This window comes from Lissotriton helveticus, chromosome 8 (genome assembly GCF_964261635.1).
Source record: "Lissotriton helveticus chromosome 8, aLisHel1.1, whole genome shotgun sequence".
In the NCBI taxonomy this organism is placed as follows: Eukaryota; Metazoa; Chordata; class Amphibia; order Caudata; family Salamandridae; genus Lissotriton; species Lissotriton helveticus.
This window is the reverse complement of record NC_136069.1, coordinates 986,041,962-986,064,129: the sequence shown is the minus strand read 5'-3', so window position 1 is coordinate 986,064,129 and position 22,168 is coordinate 986,041,962. Positions and strand designations below refer to the sequence as shown.

At 43.6% G+C, this 22,168-nt stretch overlaps 1 protein-coding gene across 7 annotated transcripts in view; it reads right to left on the bottom strand.

The window, feature by feature from the left end:
* DMD (dystrophin) overlaps positions 1-22,168 on the bottom strand; it is a 6,826,337-nt gene that overhangs the window by 1,811,999 nt on the left and 4,992,170 nt on the right. The gene's annotated exons all lie outside the window — the stretch shown is intronic.

The following is a 22,168-nucleotide window of genomic DNA, read 5'->3' as shown; positions in this document are numbered from 1 at the left end:
ATAATTTGGATGTTATGTTATGTTATGTTATGTTAATGAATCTTGTATCATGCATGACTCACCCAGGGGCATCTCAGCGCTCACCAGAGGGGGGATACTGTGGTCAGAAAATTTTCAGAACAGCCAAGTTTTTAATTGTTTCCTAAAAGTCAGGTATTTGGTAGATTTCCGCAGCATCACTGGGAGGGAGTTCCAGGATTCCGGTGCGACAAATGAGAATGCTCTACCGCCTGTGCGGGTTAGCCGTATCCGGGGAATGTTCAGGAGGGCAAGAGCATTTGATCTTAGGTTACATTCACTCGCGTGCCTAAAAAGTTTGTCCCTAAGATAAGCTGGGCCCTCACCTCTTAGAGCCTTAAAGGACAGGCAACAGATCTTGAACATGGCGCGTTTTTGAATCGGCAGCGAATGCAGTTGTTTGAGCAGGGGGATGGAGGGAGTTCGAGGGGGGCAATTCAAGATCATTCTGGCCGCGGTGTTCTGTATTACTTGCAGCTTTGATAGAGCAGTGACTCCTACCTCTGCCAGCAGAGCGTTGCCATAATCCAGCCTTCTTCCTATCATTGCCTGTACTACGGTTCTGCGGTGCTCCAGAGGTAGATAGGGAATAATTCTGCGCAGTAGGCGCAGGTTATAATAACATGATCCTGCGATATTTTTCACATTATCCTTCATGGCCAGCTTGACATCTAGTTGGATTCCCAAGCTTTTTAGATGCATTGGGTACTTAATATCCCTGAGCCCTGGTGCTCTAGTTGTTCAAAGAGCTCCCTTACAGGTGCCATGTTAAGGAAGCCGCAGTGCGGACATGCAGCAGAAATGCATAGTGGGTGCACTGCTGGTGTGCTGAAGGTGCACCAAAGGCTAGCCTGTTTACCCCCTTCCGCAGCCAGCGCCAGCCATGCTGCTCATTTGGAGTTAAACACGAAGGGCCTAATAACGTATTCAGGAGAGTCCTTGCTAGCCCTTAGAGTACCTGCTATGAACTGTGATCGACCTTTGAATACTGAATCTCCCTTTCCTGACTTTTGAGAGAAATGTCTCATCCCTTTAAACAGTGCTTCTTCTCTCATGAGGGTTTCTTCTCTTTACACCTCTTCCCATGCCGGAGAGTCTCAACCATAATGTTCGCATGAGCCACCTCTATTCTCACAGCCCATCGCTTGTGTAGTATGGAGTTTTAAGGATTGTCTGTTAAAAGAACAATCCCTGTCTAAGCATGTCCTTCATATTCTCCATTTATTGCTAGATATATGAGGCCCAGGGATGGCTGGTCCCACTACCCTCGGCTTCACAGCCATAAAGGAAAATCCTTTTCCTTGAGCACTGTGCGCACAGGGAGAGGCACCCTCTCTGGATCTCATTGCCACGGTCTAGCTCATGAGGCTCAGGTAGAGTGGCCACATTTCCATTATCACTTCAGAGGACAATTTGTGACTGCAGAGACACATTGTACTGGCAGAGTCCTCAGAATGTGTTTGTTGGGAAGTAGCAGGGACTATGAGTTATGTAGAGCAATTTTGGGTTTTCATTTTAAAACCCCCTCTCTAAATTAGGTATTCTCTTAAAAAATAACTTGGCTGGAGATTGAGTTTATTTAGTGTAATTACTTTTCATGGTGTATTTGAGTTCTAATCCCTTTACCACCTCCAGGAGTAAGCCCTGACTGCTTGCTATTGCAAATTTTGAGAGACAGGTTTAGGAAATAATTAACTCTGGTATCCAAATGGAATGAAATAGTCCTAAGAGTTTAAACAATACTACCCACTGGCTCAGGACTTGTTCCATTGGGTAGGTGTTTACCATGAAACTATAATTCTTGACATCCAATCTCAGCTTTACTCCTGCACCTAAAATGTATGGAAATAATCTCTGTATTCCAAAACTCTGCACAGGCCTCAACACAGTGACGCTTTCCTGGGAAGAGCATCCACTTGATTTTGGCCTCAAAAACACTGCTACGCCAGTTGTGGTGTGGTGTATTAGTTGGACATGTGGAGCCAGAATACATTGGTTTTTGAGTTACAGACACCCATCTGGCTAAACTGTGTGCTCCTGGGCAATCATATTTATTATCATATTTCTATGCTCCCTTTTGGGAATGACTGAGAGTATTTATATTCAGGAAAAAAACTGCTGGTAAGCATGTGGTTAAAAAAAAACACTGACCGGGTATTAGATCGGGCAAGGGAGAAAGGCCTAGTCACATGGTTTATTGACCAAAACACAAAACAGTGGTACATGTACAGTTTTTGCAGCAAGTAGCCATGTAATGCAATATTAGGTCTACTAATTGAACAAACTGTTGGAACCCGGGCTAATGAAACTGTCCCTGTGCCTCCCTTCACTGATCTGTGCATGCAGAGGGACTGGTAGCATGAGTGTAAGACAAACCTGCAGAATGGGTCTTATTGCAATTGGGTGAGGGGAAACGGCCCCCTCCCCTAGCTCTGGCAGTGCAACACCATAGCTGCCAGGCTCAGGGTATGGCCCCCGCCCCCGCTGTGCCCAACAACAATAAGGCACATCTCATTCTCAAGTAAATTAGAAGAGGTCACAAGAGGATCCATGTGGGGAGAGATACATGTTGGAAGCCATGGCCTTACTGTGATGCAGTCCCTCCATGTTGGTGGAATGAGTATGTGGCCCTGGGCACTGTCCACACTGCTTATGCCTAGTGCCGGCCCTTTGTTGGACCACTGCCTACTCTCCCTGATGCTGCCACCCCAATGCACAAAGGGAAAGATGTCTTAAGGGTCCAAAGGACCCCTTCCCTTTTATTAATGAGTACCACCCCAACTTTGACTACCTTATCAACGGTTTGCAATCAGAAATCCACCTGTAGTCCATTGATACATGGGGTACGGAATCACATTTTGGAAGGTACAACCTCAACAAACCACTCCCAAAATGGGATTCAGAATCTTTTCCTAAATCCAATTTATGAGTTTTTAATTCTTTATCAACTCTTAACATGGGTTTAATATATTTAAAAAATCTTTTTAGTGGTAGCAATCAATCTCATTTTGTGAATCAAAGTATTTGCAACTAGTTAAAAGGTTAGTAAATCGGGCCCTTCATTACCACCACTAAAATAGAAATTTTAATTTCTATTTTAGAAATATTTAAACTCAATAAAGCAGAAGTCTTCCTGGGATCACATGATTCCATCAACAAGAGCCCTGCTAACATGACAGACCCGTGCCTCTACTCACATGGCTTAGTGAAGCCAATAAATAATTAGTCTACAAACATAATGCATCGCCCCCTCATGTTAAAGAGTTTTACAGGGGCTCCCAGACTGATGAACATTGCACTTTTGTTCAGCTATCCCTCTAAAAATGCAATCAAATAAATGTTTGCCAATATGCTATGGGCACTCGGGGCCCCTGAAGTGTAAAAGTATCCACATAACCACATAGTGATCCTTTATCAGAACTGGAGGGAAGGACGTTGAGGCATATTTTGAACCGCCACCCTAGACCTCCTGTTTCACAACTACTCTGAGCCAGGACATGAGTGACAAAAATGTTACTGATAGACCATTACAGAGTCGCTCATAACAACAGTTTTCTACACAAGAAATTACAGCATTATTCAGCACTGGCCTCTTTGAGATGATATCGGGCCGCCCAAGGAGGGCCCGACCTCCAGTTTGAAGACCTCTGCAATATGTACTAATGGAAAGGACTATTACACTCTGCCCTAAGCATTATGGAATCATACAAAAGATTAAAATGCACTGGGTGAATCCTGATAATAATCTTACGGATTTCATTACAACTTCAGCAGTACATTGGTGCGGTAATGCTGCACCAGGGAACCACTGATACTATGAATTAGGGTATTTAAAAAGTGCACTCTTACTGCATCATCTGAAGTATCCCAACTCAAATTGGGAGATAGCAGTAATATTGTATGGTTAGCCAGTTTTAACCTGTCATGTCGACCTTGCAAAATAAACTTTTGCCAGGCCCAAACCTTCCTTTTCATACATGTAAATCACCTCTAGGGTAGGCCCTGGACAGCCCAAAGGTCAGGGTGCAGTGTATTTAAAAAGTTGGACATGTAGTTTTAACTTTTACGTGTCCTGGGAGAGAAAAACTCTTAAACTCATTTTTCACTTCTGCAAGGCCTTTCTCTCCAATAGGATAACATTGGAGTTGCCTTATTACATTTTGTAAGTGCCTTTTCCAAATGGGACGAGGAAAAATGGATTCCAAAAATGCATCTTTGGAATCTTAATTTAAAATCCTAACTTATGGTGAAGTCGGATTTTAAATTACAATTCTGAAAATGTCACTTTTAGAAAGTAGACATTTTCTTGTTTTAGCCATTTGGTGCCTGCAGCCTTTCTTTGTTAATATGGCTGGGTTTAATTGGCAATTGCGCTTTGCGTTTTTCTCCTATACAGCCAACACAATGGGAGCTTAGCTGGGACTGGATGGGCCAGCCCTAGAAATTGGAGGGAGGAGCTGGGCCCAGCCTCACACATGAATAGTATGTCCTGTCTTCACACAAAGGGCTAATAACACTGAATTGATACTTCAGCCAGCTTGGAACCAGGACACAAGAGGCAAGGAATTACATGCACTTCAAAGATACTGTCTAGAAGCTTCTTCCACCTTTCAGAACCAGGCTACCAGTGTATAGAGGAAAGGCCTCAGACACCACCAATTCAGTTCACTGATGGGCCTTTGGTTACTCTGCCAGGGTGAAAGACTCCCATGCTGCTGAAAGGACTGCCACACTGCTGGATTGCTACTTTGAATAAGCTGCTGCTTGCGTGGCTGACCTGTTGCCTGCTGACCTCTTGTCTGGAGATGAAGCACTGGACCTGGAATCTATCTTGAACCCAGGACCCCAGAGTGTGTCAGAGGGCCAGAGTGCTGGCCTCCTGATCATATCCCCCCCACCCCCCCAGAACTGATTCTCGCTGGGACACTCTTAAGCTCTTAAATTCAAGCTTTTGGGCTCTTGGTGACTGCAAATTGACTTTTTACACCAGAACCATGCCACTCACACCACAAATCAGCACAAGTCACCACAAGCCCGTCTCTTTGCTCTGCAAACATCGATCACCTGAGGAGGTCCACCAGCACAAAGTACAAGCCCGCCCGTACGAGTTCTTTAGCGTGCTCCTCAGACCATGCTGACCACTGCCAGTGGCACTCTCCTTGCTCCCAGGGACTTTCTTCCACATGTACGGGACTCTTGAAACAAAACTTGAGAAAGTAAACCTTCAGTGCGAGTAATCTGAGAGTGTATCCGACCCTCGTTCCATCACGGTCAGCCTGAACCTTTGAGTTGGATCCGGGCCAGCGTTTTATAAATGTATTCTTAAACTATTCATAATTCTGGTTCTACTGATTGGATTTATGTCATTTTGGTCTCGTTTTATTTATATATTCAAACTCTATTTTTCTAAACTGATGTGGAGTCTTTGTTGTGGTGTTTTCAGAGTTTGACCATATGAAGTCTTGCACAAACGCTTTACACATTGCCTCTAAGTCAATGCCAGAATTTTTGATTGACGAAGGCACACATCCCAGTCAACCTGTGACCCAATTTCTAACATTGGTGAGTAGTAGTGAGGATAGGACTTGTGTTTTCGCAGTGCCATATATTGATTAGTTGTACACTAACATCCATATCTAAGACCAATTTGATTTTTTAAATTCTCCTTTTTCCCTCATATGCTCATTTTTCAGATTTGATTCCTGCTTCACCTTTATCATCTCAAGAATATTTTTGTTGTTGCACCTGTGGTGCCTTGTCAGAGACCTGGATCTCCACCACCTAGCAGAGAACACTGTGAAGGAACTGAAAGAGTTCTATAAGGATAGGGGGCTGGCTGTGAGGAAGAGTTCTACTTAGTGGGACTTTCAGACAGCCCTGTATGCTCATGGTGAAGCACCCTGGGTAAGGGCTTCAACACACGGCTAGAGAACGCAGAGCCTTGGTTCTACCTGACCACAGAATCAGGACCCCAGGAGGGTGATGGCTCCAAGGAGGATGAGGAGATAAATGACATGGCAAATGCTCTAGAGAAGAGGGGGGAGCTCGCAGAGAGAGAGTCCCCTGCTAGATCCAATGAAGGAAGCAGTGTCTCCTCCCACATACTGTGTCCTGAGGAGAGAAGAGCGGAGGCTGACAACCCCTGTCAGAGGAGAAGAGGGCTGAGACTGAGAGGGCATTAGCCACGAAAAACTTGCCATGGAGGCAGAGGAAAGAAAGGCTGAGGCTAAGAGAGCCTCAGAGGAGAGAACAATCTTGTTGGCTTGTGAACTAAGTCTTCAGGAACAGGACTTGAAGGTCAGACAACTGGTAGAGTCCAGCAGGAATGGTTACAGTGAAACCACAGTGTCCTGTTGTGAAGGAAGGATCCACATACCCATGGACTTGGTGCCTGACTTCAAGGAGGGGGATGACATAGACAGGTGGCTTGAGACATATGAGGGAGGTCTAGAGGTGCACAGGATACATTATGAGGACTGAGAAGCTGACCTTTTGAAGCATATTTCTGGTGATGGATGGACGCCTTTCTTGCCCCAGAGAAGGGGGACAGGATGAGGTATCCCACCATGAAGGAGACCCTAGCCAAGCGATATGGATGCACCACAGAAGAGTACAGGTTGAGATTCAGGGATAGGCGGAAACTGTCTGATCAGTCTCGGGGAATTGTATAGGTTACTTTTGCAATGCACTGGATGGTTGATTGAAGGGTAGTGAGATAAACACCTTTGAGGGCCTGTGCAATTTGATCGCCATAGAGCACATGTTCAGGCACTGTATACCAGAGCTATGCCAACACCTGGTTGATTGCAGGTCACCTGACCCCAGAGAGCTTGAAAAGGAAGCAGACCTCTGGTTGAGTACCAGTGTCTGGGAACGCATTGCAGAACTAAAGAGGGTGGCTCATGTTCCCCTCATAACAGTGGGAGGGGGGTTCACAGTGACCCAGATAGGTCCCAGGATACTGTGGGGAAAGGGGTCTCATGTCCCTTCTAGGGATATGAGTTGAGGTTATGGTTGATGGAGAGCCAATGTGCCCTATTTTCAGCCCTAGTGTGAGTTGCTCCCAAAGGGGGCACAGGCAGGGCGACCTGGTCTGTACCAAGACACCATCCACTGGTGGGTGCTCCACAGTGTCAGGGGAGCTGGGTAGGACCGCTGTCACAGGCGTCCTACCAGTTCTGTTTTCCGGGGGTACCACAGCGGAGGGTTCAGAGGTCCAGTTGGAAGGGCAGGAGGTGGAAATAGTCCACTGTGGGAGGACCAGTGGGTCAGAAGTTGTCAGCTCTGGGAATAGAACACCCCAAGACTCTCCCTGGTGAGATTACATCTGACCGGGGGGGCATGAGCTGTCACAGGGACAAAGGGCACGGGACCTGCACGAGGCAGACTCTGGAATAACACAGAGGGAGTGTGCCACCCTTAGGGGGTAGTGGTTACCCCCTTGAAGTCCTGGCTCACAAGGCACATGTTTAGTATAAGGGTACAGACCTTGGGTTGAAGGACCAGTTTCAGGATACCACCCCTGAACTGGTTGGAGGGAGAGTGAAGAAAGGGTACAAAACTCCCAGGGGTACTGGTCTCCACTCTGAAAAACATCAGAGGACAGACAGACCTAGATAGCCTACGGCCTGGGCCCTGACTCTAGACGGTAACAGCTGTCAGTGGCCTCTGTTGGCTGTTGTCCTTGTGGACTGAATTTCCCTTGGGTTGGAGACAAAAGTGTGGTCGAAGGTGTGGAATGGCCACATCACTTGGTTGGCTATGGTGGTACTGTCTGCCTACTGGGATGCATGTGTGAGCAAGTTACGGTTAGGTGCTACACAGATGGGGTTCACAGATGAGGAAAAGGGTTCCCCATGAGTCGGTTCACTGGCTCAAGACAATATAGACAGAGTGATCAAACTGAATCAGAGAAGCGTGTCATGTAGTTCCTATAGTACCCATGCAGGACCTGCGAGTTTGGATAACAGAAACTGTAGAATTGGTGGCAGACTAACTCTGAGTACCCCCACCGAGTATGTTAGCCTGTTTGCATTAGCTAGCTCACAGTGCCAGTAGAATCTTCTCTTATCGGGGAGAGAATAGTTTCTGGCAACTTTAGATCATGACAACCCTGATCCCTGAGGATCGTGGAAACAATGTACTACCTTTCGCTCAGTCACTCGTGCTCACTTACTTTGTCTCAGAGAGTTACACAGAAGAAACAGTCGGGCATGTTACAATAAGTATTCATTGCACAGGTATTCTTCTAGTGTATAATATATGTTCTGCGACAACCGTTAGACAGTAGCAGAAATGTAAGATCAGCAGTACAGTGAATATAAAAGGATAGTACAGTTCTACCATTTTGCAATAGTCATGAATACATACATGAATATAAACTGCATCATAAAAGAAAGTGTGCGTACTCCTACGATGCCTATCTAGATGTACCTAAGTGTACCTAGCATGTGAGTAGGTGTGAAGCCAAGAATCCCTCTAGGTTTAGTCTAACCCCATTACCTGAAGCAAGAGAGTATGGGACCCCGTCCTGGTCTCAAGTTGGACACCCCGCAAGGGATGTTTAGACCACTGTCAGCTGGAGTGTCTGCATGCAGGAACCTCAGCGTCTCTGGTGAATGTGTCGGCCTGGAAGTCTCGCTTCCCTCTAACTAATTCTAGCAAGAAGTGCTGTAATTTATACAGAAAAGTATCTAGGGTTCCTTTGTCCCTTATTTCTTGTATTAGCCATTGTTGGGTTTGAGGATGGTGTATGGGATGAACTCCGTAGGTAGATATTGCGCAGGTGGATGTAGCCCCAGCCTGGTTTCCAAGAACCCTTATGAATATTCATTCATACTGTGTCAGTCTAAAGATGAAGTCATAGAAAGCTATTGTTCAGGGAAACACTCCTTCTGCGCCCAGGACTAGAACTAGGTAAAGGTTCGATCCTAAAAGGCTTGTCACTGTGTGGTGTAGGGGAGGTGATGTAGGTGAATGGGTATGATGTTACCCGAGCCTATATTAGGATACCTATATGAAACATAACAAGTGTAGAAGTAAGAATGCCCCTGCAGTAGAGGGCCTTTGTCCACGTTCTAACACCAAAGCAGGGTAAAAGTATAAATGAGTATGGGAAGTAGGTACTCTTTTACATGCTCTTACACACCTTTTTATCAGAATCAGTACCAAATGTCAAACTCCCAGTCAGTAAAAATGCAAAGAGAACACAAAACATTTTGTCTGTACTAACTGCGTAGGAATAGTCCCTGCATATTCCTATCTTAGGTTTTGGGCCAATTCGCAAAGGCAGTTATGCATATGTAAAAGTGAACTACTTTATATATTCTAAAATGCCTTTATGAGGAGGCTCCTGTGTTGGAAATATACATCAAAGCTTAGGGTCCATCTGAATAATCTTGTGTAGTGTCTGGAAGAAATCCATCCAATCAACGACACCCGAGTATCAAATCTATGAAAAGCTCAAATAAACTGATGACACCTGTTATTTTGGATTCCATCTTTGAAGTGCTGTGACGCTATCACCTAGCTCAACGTCCAAGCCCCCTTCCTTCCATGGCGTCATTAGTCACCTGGCACACTCAGTGGCATGAGATCTTTTCACAGGACAGGGAGAGATATATATTATCATCTATATTATTGCACTGCGCCTATCATCACAGCATCATCCTGTGGTTGATATCTTAGGAGAGGAAATATTGGGCCACTAATGGACTTGCCCGAGAGACATTGTCTTCTTATTGATCGCAGGCGCTGCAGATGATAACTCGAAATCCATGTCCCCAGTGATTACCGCTGATAAATAGCCACACACACACATGCTGACACATGGTAATGTTTATTGTAGCGCCAGCAGGAAGCGAAGCGGCATAATTACCACTGTAGCATTTGCCACTCTGTCATTAGTGCTATTTTTAAAACGGAGCCTATGAACGTGGTTTTCAATAATTCATTCACTAGGAGGCTGGGGAAAAATCAGGAAACATTGAAAACCGGATTGCAAACATAAAAGAAAATGAACACAGAATACTTTGTGTTTGATTAGCTGGACAACAGCGCCAATCTTTCCTTGAGAGAACGCCGCACGAGGAGAGATGTCGCCCTGCTGAGCATCGCCTCCTTTGTAGAGCCTTTACGGTCAGAAATAAACATCTGCGAGATCAGCACTGGCATTTTTTGTTGCTGACCAGCAACAGAAGGCTAACACTGAAAAGATGGGGGAACAGACTACTTCAAACCCCCTCCACACAATGGACAACATGCTATAGTGGTGAAAGTGCTGTCCATTTTGACCCAGTTCTGTGCTTGAGCTCTCATCCATACCATGAATTGCCTTTTACTGGGTATTTGCATTGTCTCTCTGTCCTGGTGACCCATGCCCCCATATGGTCTCTCCACATCCCACCCATAAATCAATAATATGCGACTTCAGAAACTGAAGCCACTCTGCTACCATCCTTTAAAACAAACATTTAATTTTTAATTGATTATCTTACATTAGAATTCTAGGATCTACTGTCTTCAAGTTCATCTAATAGTTCAGGTATAAGATTGTCTCATTGCTATGGAACATACAGGATTCACACCTCAAATCCTGTGCAACCAGAAATAAATTGCTTTGCTAAGTGTCAACTTCCTCACATTCAAGACTCATACTGGCAATAAGATATAGGAAGTCTGGGGTCAGATCCTATTTCCATGTAGGTACAAGTTTTATCTTCTGGAAACAAACTTTAGAAGAGCCATGAAAGCTTTGGTCCTGTCACACTTGGATGGTGGAAGCACCCTGCTTGCCAAGAACCATTTGATGCCTGAGAAGAGTAGCCATCATGCAAACTCTATAAGAGACTGAGAATGATTGACTGCATCATAGCCACGCCAAAGACCCACACTGTCACCATCTGCCAGCCTGCAGCACTTTCAAAATCAGTTGCTTACCCTTCAAGGTAGTCACTTCCAACAAAGTTCCCTACGTGGCAGAAACAATAAATTCCCTAGGAGCCAGTGTCACACATGTACCATTGGAATTACTAGGGTAGAAACGAAGAAATGAAAGGACTAAAATACAAGCTTTCTTATGCTTTTCAACCACAGTCTGCAACAGCATCACTACTTAGATCTGACTAGCCTCATCATGCCTACAATTCAGGAAGCAAATGAAAAGAGGAGCACCTTGTTACCAACAAAACTACATGCTATCTCAACACCAGCCAACGATTATACATCTAACCCATCCTATTGTATTTCCGATGTATGGTACTCCCTACTCTGATGTTGTGTGCTTAATAGCTTTGTAGTTAAGCTCTTGCTCAATAATTATCTTGCATAGGAGAAAGTATACATTGAATTTTACAATTTCTTTCCTGACTCTTATATAACATAGTTTTTGCTTTATTAGGTGCCAAAATTGTAGCAACATAACATAGTGTATGTGAGCATTTACTCAACTTTACATCCAACTTCTATGAAACATCTAGTGATGCAGGCGTAAAAAAAAAATATGATACAGAAGTTTCATTTTTTTTTTTACAAATATTGGTGACTAGAGTTCAAGTAGTACATGCTGTGGCTTAAGATGTACCAAAACAGGAGACGCTGCCTCTCACGCTGCCTGCGGTGATGTTACATCAGTGGTTAACCTACAGGCAAGTCATATTGCTGTTTGACTCACAACAACTGTTACATGCTTGTTATGGTTTTTGTCTAATACTGTCATCAGAAATATTGAGATTTTGCGTATTTCCTGTTGCATTCATCAAAATACCAATTCCTGCCGAATCCAGCTGCCAGACAAATGTTGAGACCAGATGAGCAGAATCAACTCACGGTAAACCAGGAACTTATGCTACTACTGCACGAAAGGAGTGTTATAATAGAGCAACAGAGGTATCTGAGGCACCCGCACTTAGATACAGCCTTCACGGACTATCTGCACTAAAGCACCTATGACAGGGAGGACTAAATAAAAGCATAGTGTGTTAACACCATTTTTAACCATGGGTATTTTATTGCTGCCATACTTTATAATGCAGTGCAAGCATGCTTTACTATCAAGTTTCATCTAACATATCACGTTTTCTCTCCATTATGCTGGCAAATTTCATATCTGTAATCCCCTTTCATTCCTTCTTTACCCACATGCCTCCCCTTCCTCCACCATAACTACAGTCAGGACAGTTCCAGAGAGCACTCCATAAGCATTTTAGGACTACTACGATTTATGCCCTCAATGAAGTGTCACAGTTGCACATTTATTCCTTAAACTTTCAGGACCAGGGGATTGCTTCTGGTAGTACCAGTTTTTATATATTTGAATGGACTAGCCACCCCACCACACATTTTGTGTGTCTGCCATGCATCTACATTACTGTGCTTTCATGCTTTTCATTCAGTCTCTGCAGAACCCTGTTTACATTTGTATACATTCACCTCATTCAATGCCTCCCTGAAGTTAAAAAAACTTACAATTTCCGTGCAATAAGGAAACATTCTATAAACTGCCTATGAAATAACCCTATCATATTATCAGGGCACCAGTAATACATTATAAGTACACATAGTTCCTATGTTTGCTTACTTACTACTGAAATTCCCAGAAGGTAAGCCTTTCAAATTTGTTGTAAGAAAATACCACTCTTCTCCTTACCTGCAGAATGATCTGCATGGGTCATTGAGTCAATTAATCTGCAAAGCTGATTGAGCTGCAGTCTGGGCTGCATTTACTCACATGAACTGCGGCGATTATTGCCATCAACCATATTTCATTGACTTTTCACTATCATTAAGTATCATTATCTCAGCATTATCTGACACGTGAGGTAAAATTGACAACTCCTTTTGCACGCTATTCATTCACTCGTCAACCTATTTTTCTGCACAGTTGATTATATATTACGCATACTTTGCAGCTAGGGAAGTTAGAAGTATTATTCACTCCGCTGCCTTTCATCGAGATGGAGATGCACTTGCGTCCCCTGAGATGATAATTTCAGATGCCTAGTGAATCTTGCTCAAAATTGCTTACTTTCTCTAAAAGTATTTGTGCATGGCTATCTGAAGACATGTTCATACAAAGGTGTCAATTACATTTTGCATGTTTCTGTAGTGAGGGGATAAAGGTGTATGGGATTTTGACATCTGTAGAGTATCTTCACATCCACAGTTAAATTACACAAAATACATAAAGCAATTGGGTCGCTCACAAAAACAGGCACTACACAGACTACTAGAAGGTTTAAACTACTCTGTGGAGTCCTCCTTATGTCTAGCATGTGCGCAGCTTCCACAGTTAAACACAGATGCAAATGCTCTCATGGTGAAACTTCCAAACATGTCCTAAGTCTTGTCTTAAGCATCTCTACCTCTATGTCAGAGCAATGTGTCCTGCTGTCTCAAGCAAGACCAACATTGTTGTTCCACCTTGCAGTGGGTGCATATCGAAAACAGAAAAGCAGTTCCTGTGACCCTATCTCATGGACAAAGTTGTTGACAACCAGCAGAGGCAGGCTCAAATGGTTAGGCAAGCAAATACCTGCTTTCTAAAAGTGGTATTTGCAAACACGGAATATTAAAATAAACTTTACTAAAAGATGTACTTTATTATTCTGAGTTCGGGCATACTAAATTCGAATTTCTACCATGTTCCCTGAGTCAGTTAGGATTATAAGAATGTAATAATCTCACTGCCCATTCTGGCCTATCAGAACAGGTAGCCTTCAATAGTGAAAAACGAAAATGGCTGTAATTCACTATTATAACATGCTACACATATCAGAGCATGTCCTACTTTATCCTTACATTGCATACTGACCTTGGGCCTACCATAGGGGTGTCTAATATGAAGCAAAGGGAAGGTTTAGGGACTGGCAAGAGGGTGTACTTGGCCAAGTCAACATGGCAGTGCTATACTGCACATAGGCCTTGCAATGGCAGGCCTGAAACACACTTTACAAGCTGCTTCTGTGGGTGGCACAACCAGTGCTGCAAGCCCACCAGCAGCATTTGATTTATAAGCCCTGGACACCCATGGTGCACTATAGTAGGGTCTGACAGATAAATCAAATAACCCAATCACGGAATCCAATTAGTATATCAATTTAACATACGGAGCACTTGCACTGTGGCACTGATTAGCAGTGGCACTGTGCCCAAAGAATAAATCCAGCAAAAACATATCAAAACAGAGGCGGCAATCCATCAAAAATGGAAGGGAGACTCACGCCAATGATGCCTGGTCTAACAGATACAATCTTGCAATGATCAGAAGATTGAACTGGGGGAAAGTTTTGCCATGTTACTCCCATAGAGATTTGTCCTTGTAAACACATCATTAAAACTCCTTATGCGGCAACCTGCAGAAATGTGCTTTTGTACTGATATTTAAAGAATGGTCAAGTGAATGGAATGTCTGTAAAGTGTATGTACTGCAAAGCAAGAACCCAGATCTACAGGCTGGAGCTTTAGATGCCTACTTGCGTCAGATATTTCTATTGTCTGGACACAAGTAGGATTGGAAAAAACAAAATGTGCCTGCAAAAATGGCATGCTTTATACTGCCCGGCCAATGTATCATGAGATTGTTCCTTCACGGGTTGAGATTCACGATATGACTAAACAAAATAGAAAATTAATTATGAAACACAATGATAAAAACTCAGCCGATACATATTAAATGGAAATCAGCATCAGAGTAAAGCAACGAGATGGCTCCCATCTGCCTGTGTATACAGTTGTCAAAAGCAGCAAGTTAAAATGGAGGCCCATATCACATGGGCATTCTGCTGAGTGAATACATTTCCTGCATGGCTGCCTCCTACAGTGCACAAGGGTTACACTTGGCCCCAAGCACCTCTCCTAATTCTTGGGCTGTTTAAAGTGGTGTGTCACCCTAGTAAATTATGCAGGAAAGGAAACGCAGGATAAGCAGAGCTAGATATTCCTTACAGTATATTGTGAGTTTCATGCATTTATTGTTATAGAGTCCTCACATAAGTTGAAAGCAGTTGTCCTCTATATGCAGTGTCAGGAACTTTTTCATTGCTGATCCGTAAGTTTGCAATGAGTAAAATACAATCAATGATGAGAACATAGAGGTTTCCGTTTTGGGATACGGCTGGAAAATATGCTCAGATGGATCACCTCCTTCCTCACCAGTAGCACACAAAGGGCCTGTCTACCACCTTTGAACTCTAAACACAATGCTCTACACAACCAAGGACTCGTCTACATCAACCACTGCCTGAACATCTACCAACTATCGATAACACTATGCTCCACCTTCCTTTCACTTTCCCACACTCTCCTCATACACCTAAGCTGAAGTGGAGGATGCTCCTTCTCCTATGTCGCTGCTCCTGCAGCTCCGGACCATGACCTCACTTCTGGAATTCAAAAGGGCCCTCAAGACCTGGCTGTTGGAATAAGCCTTCCGGGACAGGCAAGCAGCTGGATACCCTATCGGGTGATTAGTAGTGCTATATAAATCTTGATTGATTGATTAATATGGAATTTCCAGAAGTGCTACAGAATTTTGCCAGCACATTAGGGTCAATACTTCATCCAAGTTAGAAATGGGGTTTCTGGTTGGCTAGGGTATGAACCAAAGCCAGACAGAACCCACCACTCTAGTCAGGGTAAGGGATTTACACACTCAAGATAACCCCTGCTCACCCCCTCAGTAGCCTGGCAGAACAGTCAGGCTTATCCCAGAGACAATGTGTAAAGCGTTTGCACAACGCACTCATACACCAGTGACACTCTAGGCACACCACAAAAAGAGACTCCACACATGGTTACATAAAAACACATTAGACCCCAATCACATACATCACTCTGCCACTAGGAACTGGTCATGATGTCACCTAGATCATAAAAATCACTTTGCCACTTTTAGGTAATCGTCATAACCTCTCAATTAGTGCAATAAGATAATACTTATAACTTGAACATGTCATAAAAGCCATACCATCCATAGTCATACACAACATAAATCATCACATCAGGGTATGGAAATGCAGCAGTTACATAAGAACACATGGATCATAACTGCTGGTCATATTAGGCAAATCCTGGCAATGTAACCCAGCATACCCAACCACATCAGGGCATAAAAACAGTAGAACCATATGCCAGCGCTCCTACGCTGTTTTACACATTATACGGTAATGAAGGCTCCAGCGAAGGCCTCAGAGGCCCCTGTGTGCCTATTACATGTAATACAGTACCAGATGACTTCAGCAGGGACGGGCCTCCATCAAGGATTCCTTCCCGTTCTGGGAGCCAGGTTCAAATGCCCCCAAAGGTATGTGCCACTGAGGCAGCAGCCTGTAATCTTGCGGAGCAGTTGTGAAACCAATACAGTGTGTTTACTGCCAACCGAAGAATACACAGGGGTCTTCTTGCAGGCTTCACCCCATACTCTCCAAATGACAGGGAGGGTGTCCACATTGGTGAAACAAGGAGGGGAGACACCTGTACTGCCCTCGTTGGTGGGGGGATCTCCCCAGGCAAAAGGTGTGTAGAGACAGCAGCATCTGATTACAAGTCCACACACTGTTTGTTTTCGTGGGGTTACAGCCCCTGTACTTATAGTCCAAAAGTCTTTGTTCTGAGGGCCCTTCATACAACTTTCAGAAGTGCACAACACCCCCATTCAATCCCAAGCCCTGGCTCCAGGCGCAGTGCAGGGGCAGAGACAGCCCTATTCAGGTGCACGTTCAGGTGCAACTCCTCCCACCACTCTCAATGCAGACCAGGCCTATTCATGTGCAAGGGAAACTCCTCCAACCATGTTAAATGCAGCAAAGATCTATTCAGCCCGGCACTGACTCACCCAGGAAAGGCAGGACACAACTCAACCCCTCTTGTAACTGTCTAGAGTGAATGCACATCCCCTTCTTCTGTCTAAACCAGATGGCGAATATACAACCAGGTAGGTCACCAAGAGTCTTACACGCACAGAAATGCCCACTTCTAAAAGTGGCATTTCTAAAATAGTAATAACAAATCTACTTTTACCAATAAGCAGGATTAATCACTACTATTCCAAACATACCAAACATGGCCACACTACCCCTTTCATATTGGAAATTATCACTGAAGCACATATCAGGGAATTTCCAAATCAAACGTATGGGAGGGCAGCCTCACAGCAGTGAGAAACCAAATGGGTTGCTTGTCAATACCAGGACATGCCACACAGTTAAGGCACATGTCCTACCTTTTACCTACACAGCACCCTCCCCATAGGGCTAGCTAGGGCCTACCTTAGGGGTGCCTTATATGTGTGAAAAGGGGAGGTTCAGACATAGCAAGTACTTTAAATGACAATTCACAGTGATAGTAAACAAATTTTTAATTTACAGGCCATAGGTATATGGGATACCACTGTACAAGGGACTTACAGGTAAATTAAATATGCCCAACAGGTGTAGACCAATCTTACCAAGTTTACAAGAGAGACCACGTGCACTTTAGCACTGATCAGCAGTGGTAAAGTGTCCAGAGTCGTAAATGAACAAAAACAGATCAGAAAAATACAGGAGGGAAGGCAAACAGTTCTGGGATGACCCTACAAAAAGGGCCAGGTTCAACACTGCAACACACAAGGGAAATTGCTAGTGACACTTCAATATTAAAGTGTTTCAACTTCATAGAAATTGATGTTGACTCCACATGTATTCTAATTCTGTGGAATTTGCTTTGGAGAGGTCACCTAGATTTTTCATTGGGATTTCAGAAAAGGGTGGGTTTTATTCTTCAGTGGAAGCACCTGCAAAATGTGAGATTTGCACATCATCTGGTATACTTTCTAAAGACACTCCCAGGGTATTGACTGCAAAAACCGCTAGTCTAAAAGATAAAAAATGTTTTTTTAAATACCTGGATATTTTCAGAGAAGTCGATCTCATACGAAAAATTACATAACAGCTGAAATCCTAATGAGCTCTGGGAATCCTTTTATTGCTGATTAGCAATAGATAGTTAACACTAAGGATAGAATAAAGCTTGTTGCTGTGATGTCTCAGGCATTGCAACTGCAAAACTATGCCCAGTTAGCCGACCACACTACACACATGAACCAAAATGTGAAACTAAGAACACCAAGGCGGTGATTAGGATTGAGAGACAAAACCTCAAACTCTATGAAAGCTGAGGTTTTCGTTTAGAGATCAGAAGTCAGAGCCCTCCATGGTGTAATTTCCGTGGAGATAAATATCATACAATGCAATTTTCTGAAAGTCAAATATGGCAATTCCAACTTGCTGAAAATAAAGGGGAAAATGGCCAATAAATGCTGCAACATGCGGGAATCAGTGAGGTAGGTACCAAAGTTCACATCTTATGATCCATTTTCAAGCAAGAGCTCTGATCTAGATGTATTTACTAGAACAAATAAATACCTTACCACACAGTGTAAATATTTATATAGTCAGCTATACACCTTAACCACATCTGGGGCAGTCGTAGAAGAGGCCCAAGATTCGACACTACAAACTATGCTGTCCATGTTCTGTCATCTTTGCTCTGTGATTATAGGTTCTCTACATTGATCTCTTCTAGGGCATGTTCAATTCCACCTTTTCCTTCCAGATTTAAGCATTCAGCAACTTTTCCTTGAAAAGCTACTCTTTCCATTGCAAACCAGCCAGTATATCTTGCCTTTGGAGTCTATTGGCTTGATCAATGGTTTTTAGCTATGCTGTACAACATGTCTAATTTTCTGCAGCATGGCTAAATTGAAAATTATATATGTTGTATCATTCTATAGACACACATACGACCCATGTGGGTTCCTACAAAATGATACGATCCCTTTATATTTGCTAATCAAATTTAGATGCAAAACGATTTTTAAATGAGTGGAGGAAGCAACATGGGTGGAAGGTGTGAAAGCAACATGGGGGCAAAGCGGGTAGGAGAAACAACACCATCAGCGGGCACAGAAGCAACACAGATCTGGACGAAACACGGAGGGTGCAGGTGTGAGGAAGCAGCAATGGAGGGCCTGAGGTATGCAAATGGGTGAGAGGGAGAGCAGCATGCTGGGCAGGAGAGAAAGGTGGACAGGCAAAGAGAGCATTTGGAGCTGGGAAGGGGTAAAATCACATGGGTGGGAAAGCAAAGTGGATGGGAGGAAGACATAAGAACACACGCATCATGGAGGAGGATGGGGGAAAGTGCACGGATCAGAGAGAAAAGTGCAGAGATGGGTAAGAAAAGCACACTAATGAGACAACTGGAAAACAATTTGGCTGTTGTAAAGTGCTTAATTAAAAACAAATAAATAACACTCAAAAAAAGCAGTGAAAGGACACAGTGATGTGTCCATGCGTCCGGAGAGGGACAAACACAAGAAGAGGAAGAAAAGCCCACACACGCTAACAAATAAGACACACGCAAATGAGAGTAACAATGAAGCCACCCAATTGTAAACAATGGTAGGGCTCTAAGCATACTGTAAGCTCACACTACATCCTGCAACAGATAATGCCTTTATTGTCTGCTAAGCGATACCTAAAAAAACTTCTCATAACCATTAGAATACTCTCTATTTAATATAAAAAAGACATGGCAAATGTGAGAATGAGAGTGCCGCCTATTTCCAGCCTGTCCCCATAAAATACAGAACATGCATTTTTAATATGTTCAGAGCTTGAAATTTTGGGTCATTTTGTCAAACAATTGTGACAGTGAATACTAAATAGACCATTTATTATCTTATTCTGTATGCTGAGCTAATGTTGTGTCAGTACTAATGCATGGCCTACTGTCACAGCAGCTAACATTCTGCATGGCTAACATTTTATAATCCTCAGTATTAAGACATTGGTTATTTAGGACGGATTCTCTCACCCTTCTTTCTGCACTCTTCCATTAAGTCTCTGAGCTAAAAAATGTCTCTACTTGATGTACGCTGCTCTTAGGCCAAGCTAGCCCATCATTTTGCCCAACATTAAAAACCTACATGATACCTCTGAGGCTCAAGCGACTACCGCACTCTATGTATCGGAGCCTGGAGGTATGGGGTTTAAGGAATGTCAGGAGACATATTACCGCAGGGCGATTAGAGTAAATGGTGTTATCAATCAAAACAAATCATTGTAGTCTCTTCAAAAGAATGAAAGGTTGAGCATTCTGGATCAAACTTACAATCCAAAGTTATACGCACATCTCTATACCAAGGTAACTGATTCATCCATGCGAACAACAAAGTCAGAATAGAAGAGGCATAAATGAAGACTGATGGTAAAACTCTGGGGCATATTTACAAAAGAACAAACTGCTGACAACATTATCCAAAGAAAATGGTTAGAAAGGCAAAGAAAAGAGGCCGGAATAAATATCGGGAGGCTCTACTAGAGACACAGGAGAAGAAAGAAAACTAGAGATTGGTATGTTTCACTACATACACCCCTATATCCAACAAAGTACAGAACATCATACGTAAACACTGGCACATACTCATTTGTACGAAGAAACACTGGGAACCGCCCCTTTATGCTTTCAAGCGGAATACATGCATAAGGGACGAACTGGTTCATGCCAAGACATCGACACCAAAGACTCAAGAACAAACCACCTGATGGGGCACACAGTGACTGGTAGGAGACTACCCATGCGGGGGATGCGTAGCATGTCCCCTCACAAGCATAACTAAAGAGATGGACATACATACCAACAGACCATGGGTTCTCTGAAACTTTAGTAATTGTAATACCGAGACGTCATCTATCTGCTCAAATGTCCAAGCGACCTAATGTACGTGGGTATGACTATGAGAAAGATCAAGGTTTGCATCAACGATTACAGGAGCACGATCAGATGCAAAAAGACAAACACAAAATAGACTAGACATTACTTGGAAAACAACCACAAAGGCACAGATCTCAGATGGGAGATTATTGAAGTGATCAGGAGAGCTAGCCCAGATATCCACAAAATCCTTCACATCAAGGAACAACAGTGGGTCTTTCACCTGCGTACATGGGACACAGGACTTAATGATGAAATGCCTTGGTTGCAGGTGGGTAAATGAGATATATAACACTCTCATGTCCATTTCCAACCTACAGTCAACTACTTTCTAACCCAATCGGTCATCATATCCTAATACATTGGGATCTTGACACCGCTAATCTAACATCGACCACATACAGAGATAGCTTATGGACAGGAAAACAGCAAGTGGTTCTGTCTTACTTGAGCTATGTAGTATCTCAGCATATACCAATGTCTCTTTCCATCCTAAATACAGATATGGCACAGTTTTAAAAAAAAACAGAACAGCTGTTGTTTTACTATCCTGTGAGCTTTTATGGTATAGGCACGGTCTGCCCCATTTATTCATGTATAACTAGCCTCACTAATATTGTGCCTCAAACAGTTCCATAAAAAAAAAGAATATTTAGCCCCTTTGTAGCATTTATGTTATACGCTACGATATTGTCGAGCCACTGTTTTTTATATCTGGTACACACAGGTGCATGCACATGACACTCTTGCGTTCGCATCACCATTATGCACACGATTAGGCCTCTGCCAGGCACGGCCTCCACTAGCTGATCCTGATAGATTGACACGCTGACGCGGGGGGTCAGGCATTTACCAGAAGTGTGTCCATGGACCCGGTCCAGACACCGGATACACCTCTGGCACTTTATTCTAACGCGGGCCACACAACGTCCTGACGCGCGACTCAGGCATGGTCAGGCAACACTCAGCGTGACACCAGATTTCCTGAATAAAGTGTGCGGCCGTAGCGCAGAATAGCTACTCTGCTTGACAAAGCGATGATCAGGCACCTACTAGATGGGTTCCCATGGGTTCGGCCAGGACACTGGATATGTCTATGGCTCCAATTAGGGGCACACATGTGTTCAATTAACTACGACCCTTTCACCTAGCATACTATTTAAGTCTGTAGGTGGTAGGCTCACTATACCTCGGGGATGGAGAGCAGACGCATATAATTTATGGTGAGGGACGCACCTTGATGAAGTAAGGGTATGAGAGTCGGCATGAGGTGTGGTTTACCTTCCCACTGCGACAGAGTCAAATGTAAGAAGCTTACCTGACTTTTACTACTTTTTACGTTTTCATTTTAGAGTGTGACTACAGGGGTCTCTCCCTCACTCTCCCCCCCATGAGG